General features: G+C 40.0%; 1 protein-coding gene across 22 annotated transcripts in view; it reads left to right on the top strand.

The window, feature by feature from the left end:
• EPB41L2 (erythrocyte membrane protein band 4.1 like 2) overlaps positions 1–27,261 on the top strand; it is a 296,017-nt gene that overhangs the window by 73,762 nt on the left and 194,994 nt on the right. For 21 of the 22 annotated variants that reach the window (XM_089676149.1, XM_089676147.1, XM_089676162.1 and 18 more), the window contains exon 2: positions 24,514–24,575. The exons of the other annotated variant lie outside the window; for it this stretch is intronic. The gene's annotated coding sequence lies outside the window, so the exon portion shown is untranslated. The remainder of the gene's footprint in view (positions 1–24,513; positions 24,576–27,261) is intronic. 22 annotated transcript variants of the gene reach the window in all.

The raw sequence follows: 27,261 nt of genomic DNA, 5'->3' as shown, positions 1-27,261 counted from the left end.
TCTCAGGTAGCCAAAAAAGAAATAGTTTTGTTTAGTGAATCTTTTCTTTTGAACCAATTGGTATAACTTGAAGCCTTGTCCTAAATTAGATTAACTGAATAAAATTGAAGTGATTTTTTTTTTTTCTTTTTACCTCTCCTCTTTCTTCTTGCTGTGTGCTATGGGGCACCTGTGCAGGTGTGCTCCCGAGCTTGGCTGCGTGCATAGACACACACAGTGTGGCTCTGCCCCGCTCCCACTCCCTCCTCATAGGATTTGACTGACAGCAGCCGGAGCCTATAGCTTCCGCTGCTCTTAGAGTCTCCTGTGACAAGAGGAAGAGAGAGCAGTGCTGCTTCAGATGGCACAATGCTGGATAGTAAGAGGACTCCGGTAAGTGTTTAGGGAGGGGGAGAGGGGGTAGCCAGAACAAATACTTTTTTTTTTTTTTTTTTTCCCCAAAGGAAAAGGGGTTAAAAGGGTTAAAAACTTTCTGAATTTTAAACCACTTTAAGTTAAACCAATTATTTGACCGCCTCATTAGTGAATTTTTTACATCTTTCATATAATTTTTTAGAATCCCTCTCTCTAGCCTTGTGCAGTCAGTTTGTAAATTATGTACCATATGTTTACAGAAAGTCAGATATACAGTGCACTGTTGGGTTACCCAGAGCTGGCACAGAGATCCTGCCCACCTACCTCTGCTCTGAAATCTTGTCATTTTTTTCCTGTTGCTAGACTTTGTGCATATACAAAGTTATTATGAAAAATCCATTTTTTTCTCTATAGCTGAGACAGGCATATACACCCGGTATGGTTGGAAATCCTGTGGCTTGTGCCAAGGGTTTACATCAGGGGTGTGAAATATTTTGACTTTCCTGGGCCCCATTTGAAGAAGAGGAATTGTCTTGGGCCACACATAAAATACAGTAACAGTAAGGATAGCTGATGAGCAGGAAGTTGGGCAGATCACAAATTAATGATCACTGATATAGAAAATTTACCGATCTTGAGTAATAAATCTTCATTTTTAAAAAAAAGTTTGTATTATAAAAGAGAGCACCCTAAACTTAGTGCAAGATTTGACACTTTTTTTTTTTTTTTTTATTTATTATAAACTAATGCATTAGTATTTGGTTTGATGGATGTAGAAACAATTCTCAGTGAATTCTCATTGTGCTCATCAGATGTTTTGGTTCTAATCTTGTCCTTTGTGTTCTTCATCCTTGAAAATTGTTACTCACAAATATAGGTGCTGCCAAAAACTGATGACCTGAATAAGGCATGATTGTGAAGAGTGGGAGACTTTTCTTTGGGAAGATAAAACTTACAAAAGTCCAGTAAAGAGACACTGTTCAATTTTGCTTCAGCCGCATGTGTTCACTGAATGTAAATGCATTTTTACAAAAAATTCCAACCAAAAAAACCCCAAATATTTAAGTAGGTTTACTATTTTGTGTTGGCTGCGTTCATAGCCATCTTGTGCCGCATGAGGCCTGTGGGCTACAGGTTGGACACTAGTGGTGCACCGAAATGAAAATTCTGGACCAAAACCGAAAATTCAGGATGCATTTGGCCGAAAAACGAAATGGGACAGTTTTTAAAACATATTTTTATATATAATTGTATTATATTTGACTTTTAAATTAATATTATGAATTTAAATGAATATGAGTTTATTTTCAGCCAATAAGCTGTTTTCACCCTGAGCAGTTTTTGAAGTGCTTTTGTGTTTAAAAAAGCACAAGAAAAGCTCAAGAAACATTCATCCCTTTTAAATTTAATGTATGTCTATGTACTGGTCTGTTGCGCTTCCCTTGCGGTGTTAAAAATCCTGTTTGCTGCATATTTGGTCAGTTAAAGAAAGAAAAAAAGCAAAAAAAAAAAAAAAAAAGCGCCTCCCCATTGAGGTCTGGTTCTAACCTATGTGTTTTTAGTGCTTTTTGCAGAAACACACTACAGTCCATTTAACATGGTTTCCTATGGGACACGTTTACATCTATTCCTTTTTGAACTGCTGCATTTTTGGAAAGGATCAGGGACATTTTTTTAAACGCAAAATGTTGCATTTTTGGTTCCATAGACTTCAATGGAGACACTGCAGAAAACAAATGTACTGTGTGTTTTTTTTTTTTTTTTTTTTTTTTTTTTTTTAATGCAGTTTTTGAGTCACATGACCTATGAAAAACAAACCCTAAACATAGTAAAATCGTAGCAAAATTGAGCCAAAATCGCATGTTTTTCGGAAGCCATTATCTGCACCTTTTTTCCTAATGGCAAAATGCTGTTAACACTGGTTTACAAAAAATAATTTATTCTTATTCTGAAAGTGTCCAGATTCATTTTATAGCATGAGGATGGCTACATACAACCCAATTCAACATCCCAGTATTAGACTAAGGTACTATAGTGTTTCTGACACTTGGAATTGATCGGTTTAACACAGTGAGTTTTTTCAGAAAAATCTGTGCGACTGTTATGCAGGCCATAGACGGGTCGTTTATCGGCCGAATTTTCGTCAGCACAAAAAATCGGTTGATATTCACGCCGTTAGTGGGGCAATGCTGTTGGCCGTTTTTCGTGGATCTTCTCATTTCTTTTTATCAGTCATGCTGGAAAATCCACGAAAAACGGCCGTTTTTCGTAGACATTGGTGGCGGCAATGGCAATGACCGATTTTTCCTTTATTGCCCGATAAACGGCCCGTCTGTGGCCTGCATTTGCAGTCCTCAGTTGCCTTATAGAAAAGGGAAGGGAGGTGTAAACCACAGGTAAGCATCCTATGCTGAATCAAGCCATGTTAACATTGTGATTGGTGATTGCCAGATGTCTTGTCTATATCCGTCTTCGTAAGATATTTCCCAACTTTTAAACAGTATTGGAACACCATGAAACTTTTCGACATAGATAATATTGGTTTTAGAAAAGTTCTGGCACATGTCTCCATTTGGTTGTATTTTGGTAATTGCCATTTTCCTGTAAGAGATTATGATCAGAAGTACTAGTAGTGTATTAGTTCTTTGAACTTTATTCCCAGTCTTTAGTTTAGAATGTGTGTTCTATGCTCTTATGGAATTTTTAACACATGTCAACGGTTTGTGGTCATTCTGTGATATACTAATGTGGGAAACTTTATTCTGCTGGCAAAAAAAGCTGTAATAGTTAACCTGAATTTTCCCTGGTTTTCTTCCCATTCAAGATCATTCATCTGTGCACATTTTAATTGCAGTATTATTTGTGAATTCAGTGCCAAGACCCCCTTCTCTCTCTCTCTGCATGGATGCTACAATAAGACCTTCAAATTGTGGTTTTGTGTTTCACAGAGTCTTGTAATTATAACGTGTTTATATGAAGTGGAAATGCTGATAGATTACAAGTTTATATATACTGCACAAATGTATAATATAGTGTTTTTTTTTTTTTTTGCTATCCTTACAGAGAATGCAGATAGAAATGGAGAATTACATTTTGTGCTGTATCAAAGCTGTAGTTTAAATGGACTTTACTGTTATTATATTGATAGTTATAATGTAAGGTCATATATACACAGGCTTCATAGGAGTTTTAGTAGGTTTTTTGTATGCTCACAGAGAGCATCCCAAGCAGGGGGCTGAAAATGGTGTGCTGAAATACATGGCAAAGTACACAAAACAAGCAGATAAAGGAAGCATGTTCTTTAGTTTATGCTTTAGTATGTTTGATGCTTCATACCCTTTTCATAATGAGGCCTGGTGAGCAAACTTTGGATAGATGGCTGGCATGTGACCTGAAAGTCAAACTGTTGCTTGCTATGCATCTGTAGCCAGTACAGCTTTGTTGTAACTGAAGTTTCCAGTTAACTGCTGGTTAATCAGAAATAACCATTAAAAAAAATATTTAATATACATTTTATTTTAAAGATAGATGTACAGTGGGGAAAATAATTATTTGATCCCTTGCAGAGTTTGTAAGTTTGCCCACTTACAAAGAAATGAAGGGTCTACAATTTTCATCATAGGTGTATTTTTAATGATAGAGCCAGAATATCAACCAAAACTCCAGAAAAAAACACATGATAAAAATGTTATAAATTGAATTACACTCAGTGCGTAAAATAAGTATTTGATCCCCTACCAACCAACAGTAATTCTGGCTCCCACAGACTGGCTAGGTGCTCCTGTGGTACACAGATTAGGCCTGTCACTTTAAGAAGGTGCTCCTTACGGCAACTCATTATGTGTATAAAAGACACCTGTCCACAGAATCTTTCTTGGGCACCACCATGGGAAAGACCAAAGAGCTGCCAAAGGCTGTCGGGGACAAGATTGTAGGCCTTCACAAGGCTAGAATGGGCTACAAGACCATCAGAAAGAAGCTTTGTGAAAAGGAGACAACTGTTGGAGCGATTATTTGCAAATGGATGAAATACAAAATAACCATCAATTGCCCCCGGTCTGAAGCTCCATGCAAGTTTTTGTCTCATGGGGTAAAGATGATGATGAGAAAAGTAAGGGATCACCCCAGAACTACACAGGGGGAGCTTGTGAATGATCTCCAGGCAGTTAGAACCACAGTCACCAAAGAAACCATTGGTAACAGAATACACTGTCATGGATTGAAATCCTGCAGTGCCCGCAAGGTCCCCCTCCTCAAGAGGGCACATTCAGTTAAGGATTGGGAGAAAGTGCTGTGGTCAGATGAGACCAAAATTGAGTTCTTTGGCATTAACTCGATTCGTCTTGTTTGAAGGAAGAAAAATGCTGACTCTGACCCTAAAGAACACCATCCCTACAGTCAAACATGGAGGTGGAAACCTTATGCTTTGGGCCTTTTTTCTCTGCTAAAGATACAGGCCGACTTTGCCGCATTGAGGGGCCAATGGATTGGGCCATGTATTGTAAAATCTTAGATAAGAATCTCCTTCCCTCAGCCAGAAGATTGGATGGGTCTTTTAGCATGACAGTGACCCAAAACATACTGCCAAGGCAACAAAGTGGCTCAAGAAGAAGCACATTAAGGTAATGGAGTGGCCTAGCCAATCTCCAGTCCTTAATTCTATAGAAAATTTATGGAGGGAGCTAAAACTTCGAGTTGCCAAGCTGCAGCCAAGAAGTCTGAAGAATTTAGAGGAGATCTGTAAAGAAGTGGACCAAAATCCCTCCTGAGATGTGTGCAAACCTGGTACCCAACTAAAAGAAACGTCCTACCTCTGTGCTTCCCAACAAGGGTTTCTCCAAGTGCTACGTCATGTTTTGCTTGGGGATCAAATACTTATTTTACTCACTGAACTGCAACTCAATTTTATAACTTTTGTATCGTGTTTTTTCGGGATTGGTTGATATTCTGTCTATCATTTAAAATACACCTATGCTAAAAATTATAGCCCCTTCATTGCTTTGTAAGTGGGCAAACTTACAAAATCTGCAGGGGATCAAATAATTTTCCTCGCCATAGAAGGTGGTCCTTTTAAAGCACCTTTTTTCCATTTGAAAAAGTATAAAATGTTAATGTATTTAAATAGCAGGCGCACGATTCAATGTACTTTAATATGTAGTCTCATACACCTTGGTATCCCTAAAACCAAGGGTATTCTGATATTCAAATATCCTTTCTTCCCAAATTATATTCCAGCACAGCACATGAGAGAGAAGTTCTTCTTTTACAAGGAAGTCCTTCTTCCCAACTAATCAGTTATTGTTTCCTTTGCCTGGAGAAGCATCCTTGGGAATCTGGTACTCGCCTTTCTTCATGGTGGGGTCCTCATTTATCTCTGCCCCCCAGTCCCTTCCCTTTATGGGCAGTAAGATGTCTGGGCCCATTTCCTGTTTAGTGCCTGGGGAAAGCGAATACTGTCCTGGAATATGATTTGGGAAATCCAGTTACCCTTATTTCCAGGAGTCTTTTGTTACAGCAAGAGTCCATCCTTTTGTGTTTTGTTCTTTTTCCCAGTCCTTCCAGGCAAGCACTTGAGAGAGTGTAGCTCCTCCAATAATTCTCAGGAAACTCTGCAGTACAATTTATTTAAAAATAGGCTTCTTCTTGCCCTGTTGGCTTTTTTTCATCCGGCATGGTGGGAGCATTCTACAAGGAACTATGGGGACTTTGTTCTGCTCAGGTGCTATCATGGGTTGTTCTAGATAAATTTCCATTCCAGGAAGATATCTGGTGACAGAACTTCGAAAGGATAGGGAAAAATCTTTGGCTATGATATATCAAGTAGTTATTCCATTGCCTCAGGGAGAAGAACAGGGGGTTCTATTCCCATGTCTTCCTTGTAAGAAAGCCTTCAGGAAACTTAAAGTTCCATTCTGTACAAGAAGCTCCTCATGGACCTTTCACTCCAAATTGTTTTATGACCTCTAAAGTTTTGATGATTACTTATCTGAATATTCCAATTTGCCAGGATTCCCTGGAGTATCTCTGTTTAGCAGATTAGGGGACAGGACCTTTCACCTTCAGTTCAGAGTTCTTCCCTCTGCTCCAAGAATTTATGCCAAGGTGATGGTGACTGTTAATGTCTGTTATTCCTTATCTAGATGACCTGCTTTAGCTGCTTCAATTCATTTGGGTGCTGTGAATAAGATAATCCATGTCAGCCCTAGGTCTTTCTTCCTTAATCCTGACAGTGCAGTGGGCAAAACTTCATCTGCACCCATTACAGTTTATATTTCAGGCTAAGCAACAGGAGTACCTGGATGTATGTACAGTATAAAGATCCCCAGCCAAGCAAAATGATCCCTTCTGGGTGGCAGAGGAATTTGATCAGACTGATGCATGGGTTAATGAACATCACGGGTGGAATGCCAGGATCTTGCAGACTTTCAGTAAACTGTCTTCCTGTACCTCATAAGTTTAATACATTCAACGGAAACTGAATGAATGATGCAGTTGTATGGGCGGAGCCCCACATGGCCTTGCAGTTTTCAAATTGTGAAAGCAGGTGTGGGGAGAAGATTCCCCCCCCCCCCCCCCCAACCTGCTGTCACAGAGAGGAGCGCACTGGCGACGGGAGGTGAGTACATTGGAGCATGTTACATGTTGCAGCCTAAATATGGGTGTGATATGCTCCTAAAGGTGAACCTATCCTTGTAAGATAAAATAACTTAAGCCTTTACAACCACTTTGTCTAACTTAATTTTCTTCTGTATATGTTTTGCTTCAGATTACAGCCTTCAGTTATTTTTTTAGTACTAACCAGTTTAGCAGAAGGACATCCTTTTTAAGATTTTTTTGGTGATTTGTTTCTGGTTCCTGGTGCCAGTCTTACTCTGGATTTCTCCATGGAACTACATTGTATCTGAGTACCAGAAACCAAAAGCTCAGTTTTAATTAATTTTTAATATTCAAAGCAAACTCACCCATCCATGTCTCCTTGCTTCTTTTTTGCTTCTTTTGGCACTTAAGAAAACACTCCCTAGCATTTCTGGCCATGGCGATCTTGAGTAAGGGCGATGATTCATGTAGCAATTACTTTCTGGAATCCATCTGCCTCTAGCTCTGGCTGCAGACAGCAGGGTGTGCTTAGCTGAGAAAACCCCCTTTTCCCCTCCTGAAGACTCCTGGGGTGTATTATATCTTTTGCCTAGGCATGGAAACCAGGAAGTAACTGAAAAAATGTAAAAAACGGTTTAAAACAAGTAAATATGATAAACTTTCCTATCTATTTACTAATACTAGCAGCATAAGGATTCAAAATAGCCAAAGTGATTGAGAGAGTGAAGTTCAAGTGTATCTATGTTCAAAATTTTTAAAGCATATATTAATTTCCACATTGTAGTTCAGTTAATTCTAACATACTCATATTAACCTGAACAATTTTGAAGTTTGTAAACTTAAAGTGATTCTAAAGGCTTATTTTTTCTTAAAACAAAAACTAACAAACATGTCTATACTTACTGCTGTGTGCGTTGGTTTTGCTCAGAGCAGCCTGGACCCTCCTATTCTTGGGTGCCCCACAGGTTCTCCTGGAGAAGAGGGAGTCCCGGGATAGCCGAGACTCCAGTGTACATCGCTGGATCGAGAGGGGGCTTAGGTGAGTATTAGGGGGGGCTGCTGCACACAGAAGGCTTTTTATCTTCATGCATTGAATGTTTGAAGGTAGAAAAAATCCTCGAGCCTTTACAAACACTTTAAAGTGGTTATGAAGGTAACTGTGTGCAGTTCCCAATTTCCCCCCTCCCCAGCCCCCTTGGACTTGCCTGAGCCCGATCCTGATCCAGCGATTGCATGAGAGCCTTGGCTGTGTCGGGTCTCTTCCCTCCTTATTGACTGAGACATTGTCTCCTGCTACTGTCAATCACAGGCAGTGAGGAGAGATTGGGTGTGGGGGGTCAAGTAAGCATGTCATGTTTTCTTTAAAGAAAAAAAGTATGCATTTTCAATCACTTTAATTTTGTGAAGAATTCCATGTATAGTTCCTTGATGTCTGTGACATGTATTTGTTATGCCCTATGAGTAGGCACTGCTGTGTCGCACATTTCACAGAGCCTGCCTTCTGAACTACAGAGGTGCTGAGAAATGAAGTTTTAGGAGGTAGAACTGGTATAGGAATCGCTGTGTGCAGGCAGCAAAGTACCATGGGATATATAGTCCTTAGAAATTGAAAGTTAACAGCTGAGAAGCTGCAATGCATTCAGAGAACCCAGGAAGTTGTGGAAAGACAACCAGCAGACTGGCCGAACTCACAACATGATAGATTTTTTTTCATGAAAGTGAGCTTTATATTGGATTGGCAAAAAGAACGATTGTTTGTATTGTAATTAAAATGCTGGTGTAATGAAATTGTAGTGTATGCAGTGATCATAGATGTCTTTTTAAGCCTGCCTCATGCTTTAATGTTGATTCTTAGGCACAATTCAGGGATTCTGCAATTTCAAAAGCCTGAGAGGAAACTGAAATCTAATGAGTGAATTTTGAGTGTTTCCTATATTTTTTTTTTTTTTTTTTTTTAAACTTGGAAATAAATTAACAAAACATTGTACTTTTTAAAACCTTTGCTTGTAATTTTGCTAAAAAGCAAAAGATTGCTCTGGTTCTGCAGCAGTTAAAACAAAAACTACTTCCGTTTTATCTCTCACCCATATATAAGCTGTGCTTTGCAGTATGCTATGAACTCGGAGAGACTTGTAGAGAAAGAAGACCTCTTCCTGACTCCTGACCAGCCAGCATTGTTCACATTGGTGCAGCTCTGTTGACATTCCACACAAATATTGTAGCCAAGAATGAAGAAGAGAATTCTTTTGTTTTTTGACCTTTCAGTTCAGTTCTCTTGTTGTGCAAAAGGTACAGTTCCAACAATTGTCTCCATCTGTGAGGAGTGTTACGTTTCCCATCCAGTATCAGAGAAACATGGGGTACTAAAGTTAAGGTTAATTTAAAATGTTTTCTTTTTATAAACAAAAATGATTAAAGCTTTACCTAAATGTGTCTTACTAGTCAAATTCAACCTAAATGCCCTGAGTTGTCTGTCTTTACCCTTCATACAGCTTCTCAGCTGCCCATGGAGTACGTAAACTCAGCTTCAAAATAAAACTCTCAGCTTCTGCTGAATAAATTGATGTTTGGCTATCCCCCCCCCACAACTGTCTCCCAGAGGTGACTGTTATTGTCAAAACGTTGTAGGTCTTCTTATAGTGTTCACCATTGTGTTGTAACTGTTACATGTCCAAAGGACATAAATGCACATAAAATAGTGCACATAAAATAGTTTGCATTATAGTCTATTAACACTTGATTTTGCATTTCCGGGCAGGGGGCACGTGCATGCACCGCTCTTGGGGGCTACAGCTGTCGATCACTGGGTCCCGCCCGGATATTCCCCACCAGCACCGGTGATCTCCGAGGAACACTGACGGGAGAGAGGTCTGTATGTAAACAACACAGATCTCTCCCCTGTCAGCACCAGCATGCTGCTTTATATTCTGCATAGTAAAGCAATACAAAGCAACATACTTGCATAGTAAAACCCACACCGCAAACAGTTAACCCTTTTGATCACCCCAGATGTTAACCCCTTCATGCCCAGTGCCATTAGTACAGTGTCAGTGCTTTTTATTAGCACTGATCACTGTACTAGTGAGAGTCAGTCCCCCCTACCCCCCCCCCCGTGTCAGAATGCCCGCCACAGTCCCATAGTAAGTCGCAGATGACCGCCATTACTAGTATAAAAATTCCAGTATATATACCACCATTTGTAGATGCTATAACTTTCACGTATACCAATTAATTTACATGTATTGGGATTTTTTTTTTTAACAAAGACATGTCGCAGAATACATTTTGACCTAAATTTATGATGAAATTTGATTTTTTTTTTCTTTTTTTACTGGATATGTTTTATAGGAAAAAGTAAATATTGTTTTTTTGTTTTTTTTTCAAAATTGGTGGCTTCTTTTTTGTTTATATCACAAAATAAAAACTGCACAGGTGATCAAATACCACCGAAAAAAAGCTCTATTTGTGGAAATAAAGGACATAAAATTTCATTTGTGTGCAGTGTTGCATGACCACGCGTTGCATGACCACGCAATTGTCAGTTAAAATAACGCAGCGCCGTATTGCAAAAATAGCCTAGTCAGGAAGTGGGGGTAAATTCTCAGGAGGGCAAGTGGTTAAAGTAGCTGTAAGCCCTTACATATACCCAGTGACATGATTAGCCCCAGGTAATGAAACAAATCCTTCTACATAAGTTGTATCCGTTTATCTGTATCCCTCACTACTGTAGATCAATGTAAAAATGCGGAGATCACAGACCAAAGGTTTTTTTTTTCCGGCTCTAGCAGCAGGGGGCAGGTATCTGACGTTAAACACACTACATAGCATAGAGCACAGAGTTCTCTAATATCTGACAGCTGATTAGAGGAAAGTGGGAAACACCCCCTCCCCCACTACACACTTAAGCCAGCCATAGATGGGTCGAATCTCCGCCAGTTCAGCAGGGACCATCTATGGGCAGGCCATTTGTACCAAAGTCGATCCATCAATCGTACAGCCAGCATATTGGATTTTTAGCATGTGATTGCCAGTGTCTAGAGTTTCTAGCAATAATCGTGTTCGCCTTGCAGGGACTGCTCCCCCCGTCCCCCTTGCCTCCTTCCCCCTCCAAGAGAACACAATAGCTCAGCGGGACGGATTCAAAACCGTCAATGTCGGTAGGGGAATCAAGAGATTTTACTTTCCTGCAACCTGTGTCTGCAGGAAATAAAATCGCATAATCTATGGCCTGCCTTACATGCTTATAGAAGAATGCACAGAGCTAAGGATACAAGTCACCTGCCGTGTGCTGAAGGGGTGGGCCATCTCCCTCTAAGCTGTTGTGTCTGGAAAAAGTGTCAGAAGTGACTCCTGCAGAGAGGGAAGATTAGAGAAGAACTATGCTTGGTGTTCTGGATTCAGGCTAGTACACACTTTAGTGGGATATGCTTTGTTCATTTTTAATGTGTGAGGTTTACAACCACTTTAATGCACCACATTAAAAACACACAAACGTATTCTAATGTGATGGTGTAAACCACCCTGTTATCTCAGCTACCACAGACTAGTCTTCTATAGAGAGGGTAGGGGATGGAGTAAGGAAACAATAGTGATTTGTCGAGCTTTTTTAACCTGTCTAGTTGACTACTTCTTGAAAGTGGCCTGCTTGATCAAGGACTACCTGCAGGCAGGAAATGTTTTGCCCAGTTTTCCTCATGTTAATAATTATAGCATTGAAAAAACATTGTTTTACGAAGACTATTTGTTCATGTATTTATTTGGGTCAAGCTCATGTGTGTATGGATTTACTTGTTTGCGTAATTTAAAATCTGTAAATGTTTACCATAAACCAGTGTTTCTCAACTCCAGTCCTCATGGACCCCCAACAGGTCATGTTTTCAGGATTTCCATTATTTTGCACAGGTGATTTGATCAGTTTCACTGCCTTAGTAATTACCACAGCTGTTTCATCTGAGGGAAATCCTGAAAACATGACCTGTTGGGGGTCCATGAGGACTGGAGTTGAGAAACACTGCCATAAACTATTGTTTTTAGGGGTAAACTGTAGCTGCAATATTCCATACATGATCACAGCATGCTGTGCCTGTGTACCATGGCTCTGCAGGTGAATTTATAGAATGAATGAACGCTAAGGCTCCATGCACACTGGGCTTTTTGCAGCGTTTTTGTATTGGCGTTTAGCTGCTTTTTTCCACGTTCACATTTTTTAGCTTTTTTTTTTTTTGGGTTAAAAAAAAAGTCCACAAGTGCTGGTTTGCCTCGATTTACCGCATTTTGCTGTGTTTTTCAGCGTTAGAGCATTTTTACAGCTAAAAAACTTCTCTAGAAACCCACTAGCTCTCCCAGAAACAGTCAGATTGACAGTCAGTACACCAGTAATCACATTTAACCCCTTGATTGCCAGGAAGACACTGATACACAATAAACCTCCATTGCTAGTATAATGTCTGAAAGGATCAATATCTTTAATCAGATCAGCACTATACTAGTGTAAAGTAAAGCGTCTCCAAAAATGCGGGATCAGCCCCGGCACCTGCCAGCACCTGCGTTTATCTCCTACGCTTACCCTTCCTTCTCCCCCACAAATGCAGTGTCAGTAGGTCACTGTCACCTGATACATTGCACACAAAACCGCAGTGTTCGCAGAATCAGGCCTGATCTCTGTTAGCACTTGCCGGTAAATTTTGATGACTCTCATATGCAGCAGAGTGCCAGGACTAGTGCCACGCTACCTTTTGGTGAACTGGCGAGCCCCAGCGACCTAGTACATCCTGGTCTTTCACATACCTCTTAGATTGTAAGCTTCAAGGAGCAGGGCCCTCCTAACCTTCTTGTATTGACCTGTATTGCTGTATTGTCTCCTGTTATATTGCAAAGCGCTGAGCAAACTGTTGGCGCTGTGTAAATCCTGTATTATAATAATAATAGTTCTTGGGTTTTTTTTCCAGCCAAAAAAAACGTTCCTGCCAAAAAATGTTGATTACAGTCTGTGTGCATGGACACATAGGATAACATGCTGTGGAAAAAAAAAGTCAAATGTCTAGTGTGCATGAGGGCTTAGTGTTTCTCAGTCTCTCAAATTGATGAACCAAAGTGATTGAATCTATACCCAAAATAGTTATAGGGCATTATATTCTTCATATCTGCAAAAGTATAGTGTAACACTAAAAATAAGAATAATTTGGAATTCCTCCTCAAATGGATTAAATATTTAGAAGTCTGTATTTTAATAGATTTATGCAGATTGTCTGTCTTGTAAAGTTTTTAGGTAGCTACCTGACCTAGTTATTTTACTCGCAGACTCACAGGCAAGCCAGAACTCTTTCAAGCATTAAAAATAAGATGGTGCAACTGCAGGCTTAGTTTAGCATATTTCCCAAATTTGCAATTTAACCTCTTAGTAACGGAGGGTAAGACAAATCCTAATGCTTGAACACGATTTCACAACTTTGACACAATTTTGACTGTACATATCATCAGAACTACTTTGTGTATGCAGGTTATTATAAAAAGAAACTGTAAAAAAAAAAAAAAAACCCTGATTTTCTTTTTTTTATTAAAATTGGGTGTATATTTCCTTTCACTACCATGATCTACCACTAAAGATCAACCCAAAATAAACTCCTGCTCCATAAAATCGCAGGATACCCACGTGTATGTTCGTTTTTGTTTGTACCCATAGTAGGGCCCAAATACAAGAGTCTGCATTTTTGCTTCTTATCCTACCTAAAACACACTGATACTAATTTTAAAAAAAGTTTTATTAATTTTTTTTTTTCTTAAATACTGCCCAAAATATACTAACCCGACCATTGACCTGAGCTTCTGACCTTGGCCTTTGATCCCTACATTGATACCAATACTAACCCTGGCACTGACCTTGATCAAATCTTGATCTAGCTATAATTTTTATTTTTATAATTTTGTTTTTTACACACTTTTTTTGTTTTACTTCTTGTATCTTTCTCTCCATTCAGAAGAGAAAGAAAAAACACATAGGCAGCTATACAGTGATTGCCAATCGATTGTGTGGTGTGCTCCCAGCACAAAGACATGTACACATATATGTTGCCTTATATAGACCCACTTCTGTGAGACCACATATCTGTGTAATGTTGGCAGAAAGGGGTTGGTGAAGATATAGGCAAAATTGGCATGGCTAAATTGCATTGAATATTGTGACATAAAGGAGCATGGTTAAATAAACTAGTATAAACCTACATATTATTCAGGATTTATTTAGCATCAACAGTTTGCACAGAGCTTTACAAAATGAAAGTAGACATTACAGTTGCAATACAATTTGGTACAAGAGGACACAGCAGGCCCTGCTCTTTAGAGCTTACATGCAGTGAGGAACAGAAGGATTTGAACACCCTGCGATTTTGCAAGTCCTCCCACTTAGAAATCATGGAGGGGTCTGAAATTCACATTGTAGGTGCATTCCCACTTGGAGAGACAGAATTTAAAAAAAAATTCAGGAAATCACATTGTATGATTTTTAAAGAATTTATTTGTCTTGCACTGCTGAACAAAAGTATTTGAACACCTAAGAAACAGCAATAATTTTGGCTCTCAAAGACCTGTTACTGTGCCTTTTAAAAAGTCCCCCTCTACTCCACTCAATCTAACTTATTAGCACCTGTCTGAGCTCTTTAAACACACCTGTCCACCCCACAGTTAGTCAGACGCCAACTACTACCATGGGTAAGACCAAATTGCTGTCAAAAGACACCAGAGACAAAATTGTGGACCTCCACAAGGCTGGAAAGGGCTACGGGGCAATTGCCAAGTAGCTTGGTGAAAATAGATCAACTGTTGGAGCAATTGTTAGAAAATAGAAGAGGCTAAAGACGACTGTCAGTCTCCCTCGGACTGGGGCTCCATGCAAGATCTCACCCCGTGGGGTATCACTGATAAGAAAGGTGAGGAATCAGCCCAGAACTACAAGGGAGGAGCTGGTCAATGACATGAAGAGAGCTGGGACCACAGTTTCAAAGGTCATTGTCGGTAGAACACTACGCCGTCATGGTTTCAAATCATGCATTGCACGGAAGGTTCCCGTGCTCAAGTCATCACATGTCCAGGCCCGTCTGAAGTTTGCCAGTGACCATCTGGATGCTCCAGAGGAGGCATGGGAGAAAGTCATGTGGTTAGATGAAACCAAAGTAGAACTTTTTGGTCTAAACTTCACTCGCCGTGTTTGGAGGAAAAAGGATGAGTTGCATCCCAAGAACACCATCCCTACTGTGAAGCATGGGGGTGGTAACATCATGCTTTTCTGCGAGGGGGAAAGGACGACTGCACTGTATTGAGAGGATGAATGGGGCCATTTATTGTGAGATTTTGAGCAACAACCTCCTTCCCTCAGTCAGAGCATTGAAGATGGGTCGTGGCTGGGTCTTCCAACATGACAACGACCCAAAGCACACAGCCAAGATAACCAAGGAGTGGCTCCGTAAGAAGCATATCAAGGTTTTGGAGTGGCCTAGCCAGTCTCCAGACCTAAATCCAATAGAACATCTTTGGAGGGAGCTGAAACTCCGTGTTGCTCAGCGACAGCCCCGAAACCTGACAGATCTAGAGGAGATCTGTGTGGAGGAGTGGGCCAAAATCCCTGTTGCAGTGTGTGCAAACCTGGTCAAGAACTAGAGGAAACATTTGACCTCTGTAATTGCAAACAAAGGCTTCTGTACCAAATACTAACACTGATTTTCTCAGGTGTTCAAATACTTATGTTCAGCAGTGCAAGACAAATTCTTTTAAAAATCATACAATGTGATTTCCTAAAATATTTTTTTTTTATTCCGTCTCTCAGAGTGGGAATGCACCTACAATGTGAATTTCAGACCCATCCATGATTACTAAGTGGGAGAACTAGCAAAATTGCAGGGTGTTCAAATACTTCTGTTCCTCACTGTTATGGTATACACTCTACAGTGTGCAGTATCTAACGGTGATTAAAAAAATGCTGTCACACATTTACATACAGATGCGGCGTGCAGTGCATGTCCTGCTCTGTGGGTACTGTAAACCGATCCAAAGTGAGAAAGGACAGTGTATATTCTGCCACATGTGTGCATACACAAACAATCGGGCTGAGGAACACTGTTGCCAGCAATAAACATTTGGTGTTAAATGTGTAAAATTGTGCTCTTTTCCCCGTCTGTTCCTTCTGTTTGGCCTCCTCCTCCTTCCACAGTTCTCCCCCTCACACCAGGCTTGCATGGTGTGACGGTTATGCGCAATAGAGACATGGACGCTGTACGTGACAGCCATCTTGTTAGGCCTCAGCCATTTTGTCTCTCCTTTCTTTCCCCCTTCCTCCTGAAATGGAATTTATAGCTGTAAGTTGAACGGACTTCAAAAGGGCCTCTTATCCTAAATAAAACACAGATAGATGAAGCTCCAGGGCTGTAAACCGCTAATTAGTCTGGTTCAGGAGGTCTGCTTTGAAAACCACTTTCCTCTGCCCGATCGTAAAACAATAACTCAGACAGTCATGACCTGTTAGGGCTAGAGCATGCCATAAAATGTCAATTCCACATGTAACAATTTATAAAATTCAGCAGGAACTGGGCACATTAATATTAGGTATATATTTTGGCTAGATCATTTTAATGTGAGTCAAACAAGGCCATACATGACTATATTAGCACCTAGGACAGAGAAGAAAGCAGTCTCTTCTATCCTGGGTGACAAGGGTATGCTGTGTTTGGTATCCCTGGGTTTGAAATATAATTCTGAATATTAATCTGCCAGTTGCTAGAATACCACCTGTACATACTGGAAGTTATTAATATTAGTATGAAACTGCAGTTGGGACTCGGTCATAACCTTGGTTACCGCCTAGCACCCATCTCCAAACTGGAAGATTGGTCATTTGTTCTCAGGCAACACCCCTTTAATATCATAGAAAAAGACTGACAGGTCTGGAGAAGAGAGCACTCATTTAACATCAATCAGGAAACTTCTAACAGACTTGAGAGCCAAGGCAATCTTTTTGCTCGGACAATTGGACTCGGCTAAAACCAAGGACATTGCAAGCATTCTACCTTCTGAACTCCTTTCTTTTATTTCTGTTTTATTGTTCTCTTTATGTCTTTGTAACATCTTTTTCTGTAAATATTTTAATTGCACCATTTTGACCTTTTTAGTAATGAATCCTATTTTGAAAAGTGTTGAAACTGTCTCTAAAGCTTTTAATACAAACTAAAGAATCCCTGTCTCTTGAAGAGTGCTACTGTATGTAATAATCCTCTGAATATATCTGTCTGTGTGTATCCTAGTGTTACTGCCAAGATTTGTGAGTTTCCTTCTCTGTAAAAAGGTGGTGGTGGCAGTGTAAAGGGTTAATTGCGTAATTAATCTGACCCAGTAACAATCGCTCTCCGGCTGCTGGCACATAGATTGTAGTCCCGTGAGCTGGAAAATCTTTGTGTAGGGCGCAGCTGAGAGTGGCATTGTTATGCAAGTGACAGTGTGGTGCGAGATCGGCTGGTCCTTCAGTCACGAGTCGGTGAGAAGGGCAAGGGTCAGGCGCAGCGTTCCGTCACACATGGTTTTTGCGTTTATTCTGAAGCTGCATTTTCGGAAAATTAATCAGCAGCTGTTCAGATATTTACTAAGTGTAATTCTGGAACTGCAGCTAATCAGGAAAGGGCTGGTACTGTCACAAGTTTCATAAATTCTAAGTCATGGAGGTCCTCCATGACTAAACCTCATGGGCAGGGTGAAACACGTCAGGGGTGTAGCTAGGACAGAGACCGAGGCTGCTACTATCGGTTTGATGTATTGCTTGGTGTGTGGGTCTTGGGGCACATCGTCCAAGCCCTATAGAAAATCTAGAAATGAAGGGACTCTTTACCAGCCAGCACCTGCAGTGGAATCCACCGAACTTGGCTGATCCAGCCCGAACCCGAAGTTCATAATAGGAAGTGAGATTCTCTTAACTCTTTGCACATTCAAAGCTGATTCACACTTGTGCGATGCGAATTGAAGCTCAGGTTTCACAGCTAATTGCCACAGTAGTTAGTTGTTCAGCAGTTCATGTCCGGTTAACATCCGGTTCTGAACAAGATTAGCTCAGGATTTTATCCTGTTCACACGTATGAGGTTTAAAAACGGTTCCCATAAAAGTCAGCCTATAATCTGCAACTGAACCTGAAGGCACTGCTCAGAAATCTTACATGACTCGTTTTCAAACCACACCTCATCCGCACTGCCAGTGTATTGGACATATGTAAACAGGCACTATAGGAAGCAATGTTATTTTACATGTCATACAGAGTGGATGCGGTGCAAACCGCAACCGATTTTCTGACAGTCTGAGTCTGTCATTCCTGCCTTGCTAAAAGCATAAAAAGCCTTACTTTGTCTGGTGTGAACACAGGCACTTCGATCAGGCTCCCTTTTTGCCATGCTCTTTTCTTCCTTGAGACTTCAATATGGTTCTCTCTGTCCTGCGCCCTTCTCATAAGTACCCAAAGGAAATTACTCTTCATTGCTTGGATGTAGTCGGTCATCAGAGTCTACCTCAAAAGAAAACTCTAATTTATGCCTGAAAAAGGACTTGATGGTACCATCATAGACATTAAAAATATTTGTTAAAATTCAAAGTGCTTTACTATTTTAAAATACATAAATTACAGCAATATGCACCAACAATATATCGCACATAATGGTCACAATTCTCTCATAACTGGACTAATTACTGCAAACTAATATCAGAATGCACTAAAATGTTTACAGTATAACTTTTTTTTAGCCTGTTCTTCTCAACATGATTCACAGTTTTTCCGCTTCTTCACGAGTATTTTGAGAGAGAATATAGAACATCTGAAACAGATAAGTACAAAATAATACATGTATGCAACGATTGTGCAAACAATCATTTCACGACTGGGGCAACCAGGCTTACCTGGAGGTTCCAGACGCAACACCAACTACTGTAGCCGTGCATCGTTAGTTCGCTAAATGGTCTTTTGTTCATAGTTTTTATGGGTGGATGTCCAGTATTCTGTGTATGCAGCTTGTGGCCACAAGGTTTTTGCCGTGGCCCTCTAAAGTTTGTTCTGTTGACCCTTGTTGAGCCTGTTGGCATAGATTGTTTGCTTTCTTGCCTATTATTTTAAACACATTTTATATACTTATTAGCCTTGCAGGTGAGACGTAAAGTCTCCGATTAACCATTGCATACATGTATTCCTTCTCATTAAATGCATACTGTTCATTGAGGAGAATGTCAAAGAATATAATAGGAGGGGTCAGCAATGTTTGTGATGGTTCTACCATAGCAACACAAATCTAAGTGCAGTCTTTATTGTAGTCAGGCTAATATCTGAATTTTAAGTGGTTACTTTTGGCTATTCTGTTCAGCGAAAAAAGAAAAACAATGTTGGGCCTTTGTCAACAAGCTTTCGGGTTATGTTGATGAAATCAGTTTATCAGTTTGAGAGGCTCCTGAAATCAATCAGAACTCCTTGAATTGTATATTTTGACCTGCAGTTGACCTCCTTCTGCCATGCATTCAACCTACTCCAAATGGGTTTTGCATTCCCATAGACTTGTATGGGAATGTAAAATGAACTTGAAACAAAAAACCCTCAGCACTGGCCCTTACAGGAAGTTAAAGTATCCTTTTTCTGAGAAATAAAGTATGTAAATGTATGTGGAGCTCAGCTGCTCCCATGCCCTGCTAGAATTCATCTTCATTTCATACAATTGCAATTCACTTGCATTGACACACGTTTAGCAGTACCCTTTGCACTGGCCTCGATTTTGCTTTATATTGACGATCAACATATTTCCTGTTGATCTGAACTGAATGCTCATATTGAAGAATTTAGGGAGGTCTTAGGTCTAGGTTGATGTTCTTGGGACTCCCATGTAGACTTAATGTCAAACCATGGCAGTTTCTTTGATTTTTGTGTGCTTTGCAGCTTTTTTATAGTATGCCAGGCATGTGAGAAATATGTAGACCTACACTCACCGGCCTCTTTATTAGGTACACCTGTTCAATTGCTTGGTAACACAAATTGCTAATCAGCCAATCACATGGCAGCAACTTAATGCATTTAAGCATCTAGATTTGGTGACGACGACTTGCTGAAGTTCAAACCAAGCTTCAGAATGGGGAAGAAAGGGAATTTAAGTGACTTTGAGCATGGCATGGTTGTTGGTGCTAGACGGGCTGGTCTGAGTATTTCAAAAACTACTGATCTACTGGGATTTTCATGCACAACCATATCTAGGGTTCACTGAAAATGGTTTGCAAAAGAGAAAATATCTAGTGAGCGGCAGTTGTGTGCACCAAAATGCCTTGTTGATGTCAGAGAAGAATGGGCAGACTGGTTGGAGATGATAGGCAACAGTAACTCAAATAACCACTTGTTACAACCAAGGTATGCAGAATACCATCTCTGAATGCACAACATGTTGAATCTTGAAACAGATGAGCTACAGCAACAGAAGACCACACCTGGTGCCACTCCTGTCATCTAAGAACAGGAAGCGGAGGCTACAATTTGCACAGGCTCACCAAAATTGGACAATAGAAGATTGGAAAAACGTTGCTTGGTCTGATGAATCTCCATTTCAGCTGTGACATTCAGATGGTAGGATCAGAATTTGGTGTAAACATGAAAGCATGGATCCATCCTGCCGTTCACTGTTCAGGCTGGTGGTGGTGGTGCAATGGTGTGGGGCATATTTTCTTGGCACACTTTGGGCCCCTTAGTACCAATTGAGCATCGTTTAAAAGCCACATCCTACCTGAGTATTGTTGCTGACCATGTCCAACCCTTTATGACTATAGTGTACCCATCTTCTGATGACTACTTCCAGCAGGATAATGCACCATGTCACAAAGCTCAAATCATCTCAAACTGGTTTCTTGAACATGACAATGAGTTCACCATACTCCAATGGCCTCCACAGTCACCAGATCTCAATTCAATAGAGCACCTTTGGAGATTGGCATCTTAGATGTGCAGCTGATAAATCTGCAGCAACTGCGTGATGCTATTATGTCAATATGGACCGGAATCTCTGAGAAATGTTTCAAACACCTTGTTGAATCTATGGCACGAAGAATTAAGGCAGCTCTGAAGGCAAAAGGGGGTCCAACCTGATACTAGCAAGGTGTACCTAATAAAATGGCTAGTGAGTGTAGATTTGCCTTATCTGTATTGTAGACTTTGTTACTGTAGCATAAAACTGCCTGTCTATCCATTCTAGGAGTTTGTCAAACTTCTGTAAAAATCCATCATTTTACATTGATTAGTTTCACTTGAAAATGTTTAATTTCAGCTGTAATTGATATGCAGTCATTCATTATATGTGGATAGATTTTCTATATCCTAATGTCAGCAAGCACTCTATGTGCTTATTCAGTAAAGGAATACAGAAAGGAAGTGACCCATGTCAGCCTATCAGACTTCATTTTACCGTAGCCAGATCAGCAAATGATTAATTTCATATTGATTGCTAATGACAGCTGCAATTTTTTTTTTTGCATTAATGAAGTGTACATATTCCTGAGCACATAGCTTGTTACAGAAACTGTATGTGGTGATTTCTGTGGCTCAGCCATGTGACTGGACTATCCATGGACTGATTATGCTTGGGTGCACACATGATAACACAAAAAGAATTGTCCACTGACAATGAAGAGTGCTGATTGATGGTCAATAATTAGAAGACCCCACCCCCTTTTCTTTTTTTAAGGATGGAAAATAGTTTCAGCTAATAGTTTTCTGTTCACTTGTGCTCATGTAACAGCTGAAGGCAATGTCAGCGTACAAGAATCTCATTTACATTTAGGTCCAAAATCCTAAGTCTTATTTTAGTTTTATTATCGCAGCCCAATATAAGGGAAATAAATCAATGCATCTGACAAGGGTCTTGCAAAGGAATATAGGATTCTGTGGGATATCTATTGAGCATATAGTCATGTGAAAACAGTAAGCATACCCCATGGAAATGTACTTTATCAATATGTTTGAACAAGCACACACTAGATTTTTTTTTTTTTCAAATCGTTCATAGATTGAAAGGTGATTAAAGTAAATAAAAAAATAAAAATGCGGATCTGTTGGGAAAAGTAAGTACCCCCCTGTATTTACCACCGCTATAAAGCCCAACTCCAGGGATTAGACAAAATCTACCACTGCACTGCAAGGGTCAGCCGCTCATTCAGTCTAGGAGTGCAGGACCTTATTCCATGCTCCAGTAAGGTCCTTCTATTGGTGCAACCAGTCCTGTGAAGGCTCCCCTCGAAGGTGCACCCTGTTGCACTTGTGTCTTCTTTTATAATACTAGCTTAGTATCCTATTTATTGTACATGATAATGCAGAAGGACCTCCAACAGCTCAAAGTGCTGAAAGAGAGGGAGAACACTGGAGCTGGAGTGGAAGTGCCTAGAGTTGGGCTTTAAATCCATAAAACTAGAATAGTGTGTTCCAAACTAGGTGCCAATGATTTGAACCTCCCTAAGGAATTTGCAGATGGGCTCTTATTTATCAAGGGTTTGGTTTTCTCTGCGCCATTGAAGTGTGTAGTGTCAACATGTCAAGATCCTCACAATGAAGGTTGTCGATGCCCTATGAGTCTGGCATAGGATTCAAAAAGATTGCTAGATTTATTAAAATGAATAATTCCACTTTAAAGTGGAACTTCACCCAAAAAGCAAAGTTCTGCTTTTCCGCCTCCCTCCTTTGCCACCTTTTTGGACAGGTTTTTTTTTTTTTTTTTTCCTGTGGAAGTACCTGGTTTTGACAGGTATCTGCTCCCACTTTCCAGTCATATCACCATGGTGGAACTATTTAAAGTCCCCCCAAGACTGGCCTTATCAAAGCCCTGATTTGATGCACATTTGAAATTTTGTAGGGGGATTTTAAAAGAGGTGCTTCATACAAAGAAACCGACAAATATCTTGCAACGGAAAGATTTTTGCATTCAGGAGCCATAAAATATTTTAGCATTTGTCAGAACTGCAGGCAGTTATGTAAAATGAATATAATTAAGGCCTGGTTCACACCAATGCGTTTTTTTTTAGGGCTTTTTTCCGAAACACACTACAGTCCATTTCACATGGTTTCCTATGGGGCAAGTTCACATCTATGCTTTTTTAAACCACTGCATTTTTGGTAGGGGTCAGGGACTTTTTTTAAACGCAAAACATTGCGTTTTTGGTTCAATAGACTTCAATGGAGATGCTGCACAAAGATTCATGTAGTGCATTTTGCGTTTTTAATCTGCCCAGCAAACAATTTGGCTCACATTTTAAACAAACTAAACGTTCCACAAAAAGCATTGAAAAACAGACAAAACACATACTACTGCATTGGTGTGAACCAGACATAACTGTTTCTGCTAAAGGGGGCAGTAAAAATTAAAAACTTTCTAGCAAAATACAAAACTGAGCATGTGCAGCTTGCTCCAAGGCTCTGTTCTATTGGGAGATGAGTCAGGGACAGTAGAAGGGGAGGATCAGAGAAAACAGGCTTAAACATCCGTTTTACACAATGCAGAGGATTAACCCATTAAGTTCCACAGTGAGTATAACAAGCATTCTTTACTGCAAATACACATTGATTTTACTGCTGTGGATTTAGTGACACTTTAAGTAAATTTTAGTATGCTTTGTTTTGCCATCAGGACTGTTCATACTCCTACATCTGGAACCTCTGTACATGTGAAAACCATGAATTTTAGAATTTTATTGGATTCCTTGTGGTACAAATGTTTTGGATTAATTTTTTTTTTTAATGGTATGCTGGCCGTTAAATTCTAAAGGTGGCCACACTCTCCCTCATGTTTTTGAAGATTCAGAGGTTTGCTGAATATTTAAAGAATAATGAATTAATGTAGAAAACGTTGCATTATTCGTGGTTCAACAATCACTGATCTCCTAAAATGGGAGATTTCAGCTGGTTGAATAAAAAAAAAAAAGTTGCATAAATTCATTCCTGAGAGACCTTATCAAGACTAAAATGATTAAGCACACAGGGCAGTTACATCCTAAAAGTCATCTGCTACCGATCAAAGTACAAAAGAATTAAAAGAATGACTAGTCACTTCAAAATTGTATGCGTTGCCAAAGGCCATCGAAAAATATGATCCTGTTCTTTCAATAAAATATTCATGAAGCCCTGGTTCACATATATGTGGCCGCGCGGGCCACGTTTTGCGCAAGCACGACAGCCCATTCATTTGAATGGACTCCCGTGCCTTGTGACATGCAGGGAAGAAGTCCCTGCACTTCTTTTGAAAACGCAGTCCGCGCGGGATCCACATTTCCCAGTACGGTTGCGTTTTCCAGTGCAGGTGGCGTGCCATTAGAACTAATGGCACCTGCCTGCGGGTCCGCATTCCTCTGTGCGGGTGGTGCAGCTGTACAGATTTTCATGCTGATCCGCAGTGGCACCACTCGCACATATGTGAACCAAGCCTAAAAATTCAACAAATTTTTGACTAGTTTCATAAACTTTCCTCTGTGTAAAACCAGCCTTTATATACTTCCTGTGATGATTTTTTTTTTTTTTTCTTTTTCTTTCTTAGAATTTAAATCTCATGAGAGTGACATTGCAGTCCATCCTATAACTACAACCTGGATTCGTAAGGTAAATAGCTGCTTTTTTTGTTTTTGTTTAGTGTTAGCGATAATCTCTCAATGGCATAAGTAGATATATCTGATAAGGTAAATTGTTCCTCTTTTAGTGAAGTACATCTTGCTGCTTCTCCAAAATGTTCTTATCTTGTTGTTTGTGTAGATTGGACAGTAAATGTCACGTGTATTCTGTTCCTTCTTGACACAGTATTATGCAGACTAGTGACCTATGCAAGAGTGATCACTATTTAAATAATCTGGTTGTCATTTTTATTGTGTTATTACACTGGTGGAATGACAATAACCACAAATGAGAAACATACCGCCAAAAAAAATTAGACACTGGTATATACAGGTTTTATTGTTCTCCCAAATATTGTTAGCATGACTCTTCCTTCACCTTGGCTGTTCCTGCAGAGATATCCCAAGATGAAGGTGTGATCTTGCTTGCAGTGCAGGCAAGGTCAAAGCTTACACCAGTGGGGGAGCTTTCTGAAGAAATGAAGTAATAGTATGCTGTATATGCTGAAGTTTACATTCTAAAGGGGCAGTACACTTGAAAATGATCATAGCTTGTTGCATCAAGTTTTCTTGTTAGCTGTTTACTTGGGGACTACATTAGTAAAATACTGTATCAGCAATAGTTTTTCATACTTTGTATTCCTACACTGGATCTTTGGGCATCCATTCTACCTAGGGGTGTTTTTCACTGCTACACACTAAGTAATATAAACACACTAAGAATCAAACAGGAAGACTGGATGACTGAATAAGACACATGGGGGTTTATTTACTAAAGCTGGAGAGTCCAAAATCAGACTCCCTTCTGCATAGAAACCAATCAACTTCTAACCTCAGCTTGTTCAATGAAGCTTTGGCAATGAAACCTGGAAGCTGATTGGTTTCTATGCAGGAGGGAGTCTGATTTTGGACTCTCCAGCTTTAGTAAATAAACCCCATGATGTCCAGATCTTAAAAAAAATACAAAAAAAACCAAAACGCAGATCTCGACACTGAAATCCCAGAACTGGGCTTTCCTCATCTTGCTCTCTTCCAGCACGAATATGATTTGCACGTTCACGGTCTGCCACTAGATAGCTTTTTACATGTGTATTCACCAGCTGCTCAAACAGTGATGTCGGTAGTTAAAATGGTTGTAAACCCTTACATATACCCAGGTGATACACACAGATGAAACAAAACCTTCATAAGTTGTACCTGTTTATCTGCAGTCTACTCTTTTCTGCATCCTGTTCAAAGTGCTGAATTTATAAAGCTTGTCTGAGAGTTCTGAGAGGGTGGAGAGCTGAAATTGCACACTGCAGAGCTCAGTGAGGGGATCTCTGAGAACTGATTGGATGGAAGAGACACCCCCCCCTTTTGCTCTGTGGAGGGGGGGGGGTGGTCTCATTCCTGCTATCGGAACTCACTGAGCACAATTTCAGGTGTTAAACAAAAAAAAAAAACCACAGACCAGTGCATTCAGGAGAGGAGAATTTTGCCGCAAAAAGATACCTGAAGCTCCTAAATGTGCTTTAGTGCTAAAGGCACTCATTCATTCCAATGGCCAGAATAAATTAATGTTCTTGCCAATGGAATGAATGAACACCCAACCAATTTGGCACACCTAAACGTCTTTGCAAAACACAGCTTTAGGAGCATTTTTGTTGCTTTTTCCTCCCCTGGAGCATAGGCGTACATGTCCTGTGTGCATGGGGCCTTCCAAGAAACCTATAATAAAAGAGCTACAGGAGCTATAGTGTCTGTCCTTTTAAAAGTGCTAGCTGCATGGTTGACTCTGTCTAGTTAATAAGAAGGTTGATGTACACATTAGCAAGGAACTGAATGGTGCTATGGCACCATAAGCAAACTTGTTACATTCAAAGTCTTAGCTGTGGTTTAAAAGGGAAGAAACTTTGTGCTTCTGATATATAATCCACATTTTTTATCATTTCATTTCTGGGAATGCTTTCAATTTGTTCCATTGTATTCCAGTCTGGAAAATGGAACTCTGCATCTGTTTTGCTTATTAAAAAAATGGCTTCACCCAAGATAAATATGTTGCCAAAAAAGAATGCATGTTAACTGGGTTAGAAATAAGACATAAGCTCCCTTTTTCCTGTACATTTAACCACTTGTCTACCGGGCACTTTCTCCCCCTTCCTGCCCAGGCCAATTTTCAACTTTCAGCACTGTCATACTTTGACAATTGCCCGGTCATGCAACAGTGTACCCATATTACATTTTTAGAATTTTTTGAGACAGAGCTTTCTTTTGGTGGCATTTTTAATTACCGCCTGGGTTTTTTTTTTTTTTTTTGCTAAACAAACCAAAAACTAAAAGTTTTTTGAAAAAAAGAAAGTTTTTTCTTTGTTTCTGTTATAAAATGTTGTAAGTAATTTTTCTCCTTCACTGATGTGCGCTAATGAGGCTGCACTGATGGGCACTGATAGGCTGCACTTATGGGCACTGGTAGGTGGCATTGATGGGCACTGAAAGGCAGCACTCATATATGGCACTGTTAGGCAGCACTGACTGGGCACTGTTAGGTGGCACTGATTGGAAGCACTGATAGGTAGCAGTGAAAGGCAGCTCAGATGGGCACTGATATGTAACGTTGATGGGCACTGGTAGGCACTGATATGTGACATTGATGGGCACTGACTGGTGGCACTGATGGGGCTACATTGATCATCAGG

Source organism: Staurois parvus, unplaced genomic scaffold (genome assembly GCF_062004578.1).
Source record: "Staurois parvus isolate SC_StPar_1 unplaced genomic scaffold, SC_StPar_1.0 ptg000165l, whole genome shotgun sequence".
Lineage (NCBI taxonomy): Eukaryota > Metazoa > Chordata > Amphibia > Anura > Ranidae > Staurois > Staurois parvus.
This window is presented reverse-complemented; position numbering and strand designations above follow the sequence as displayed.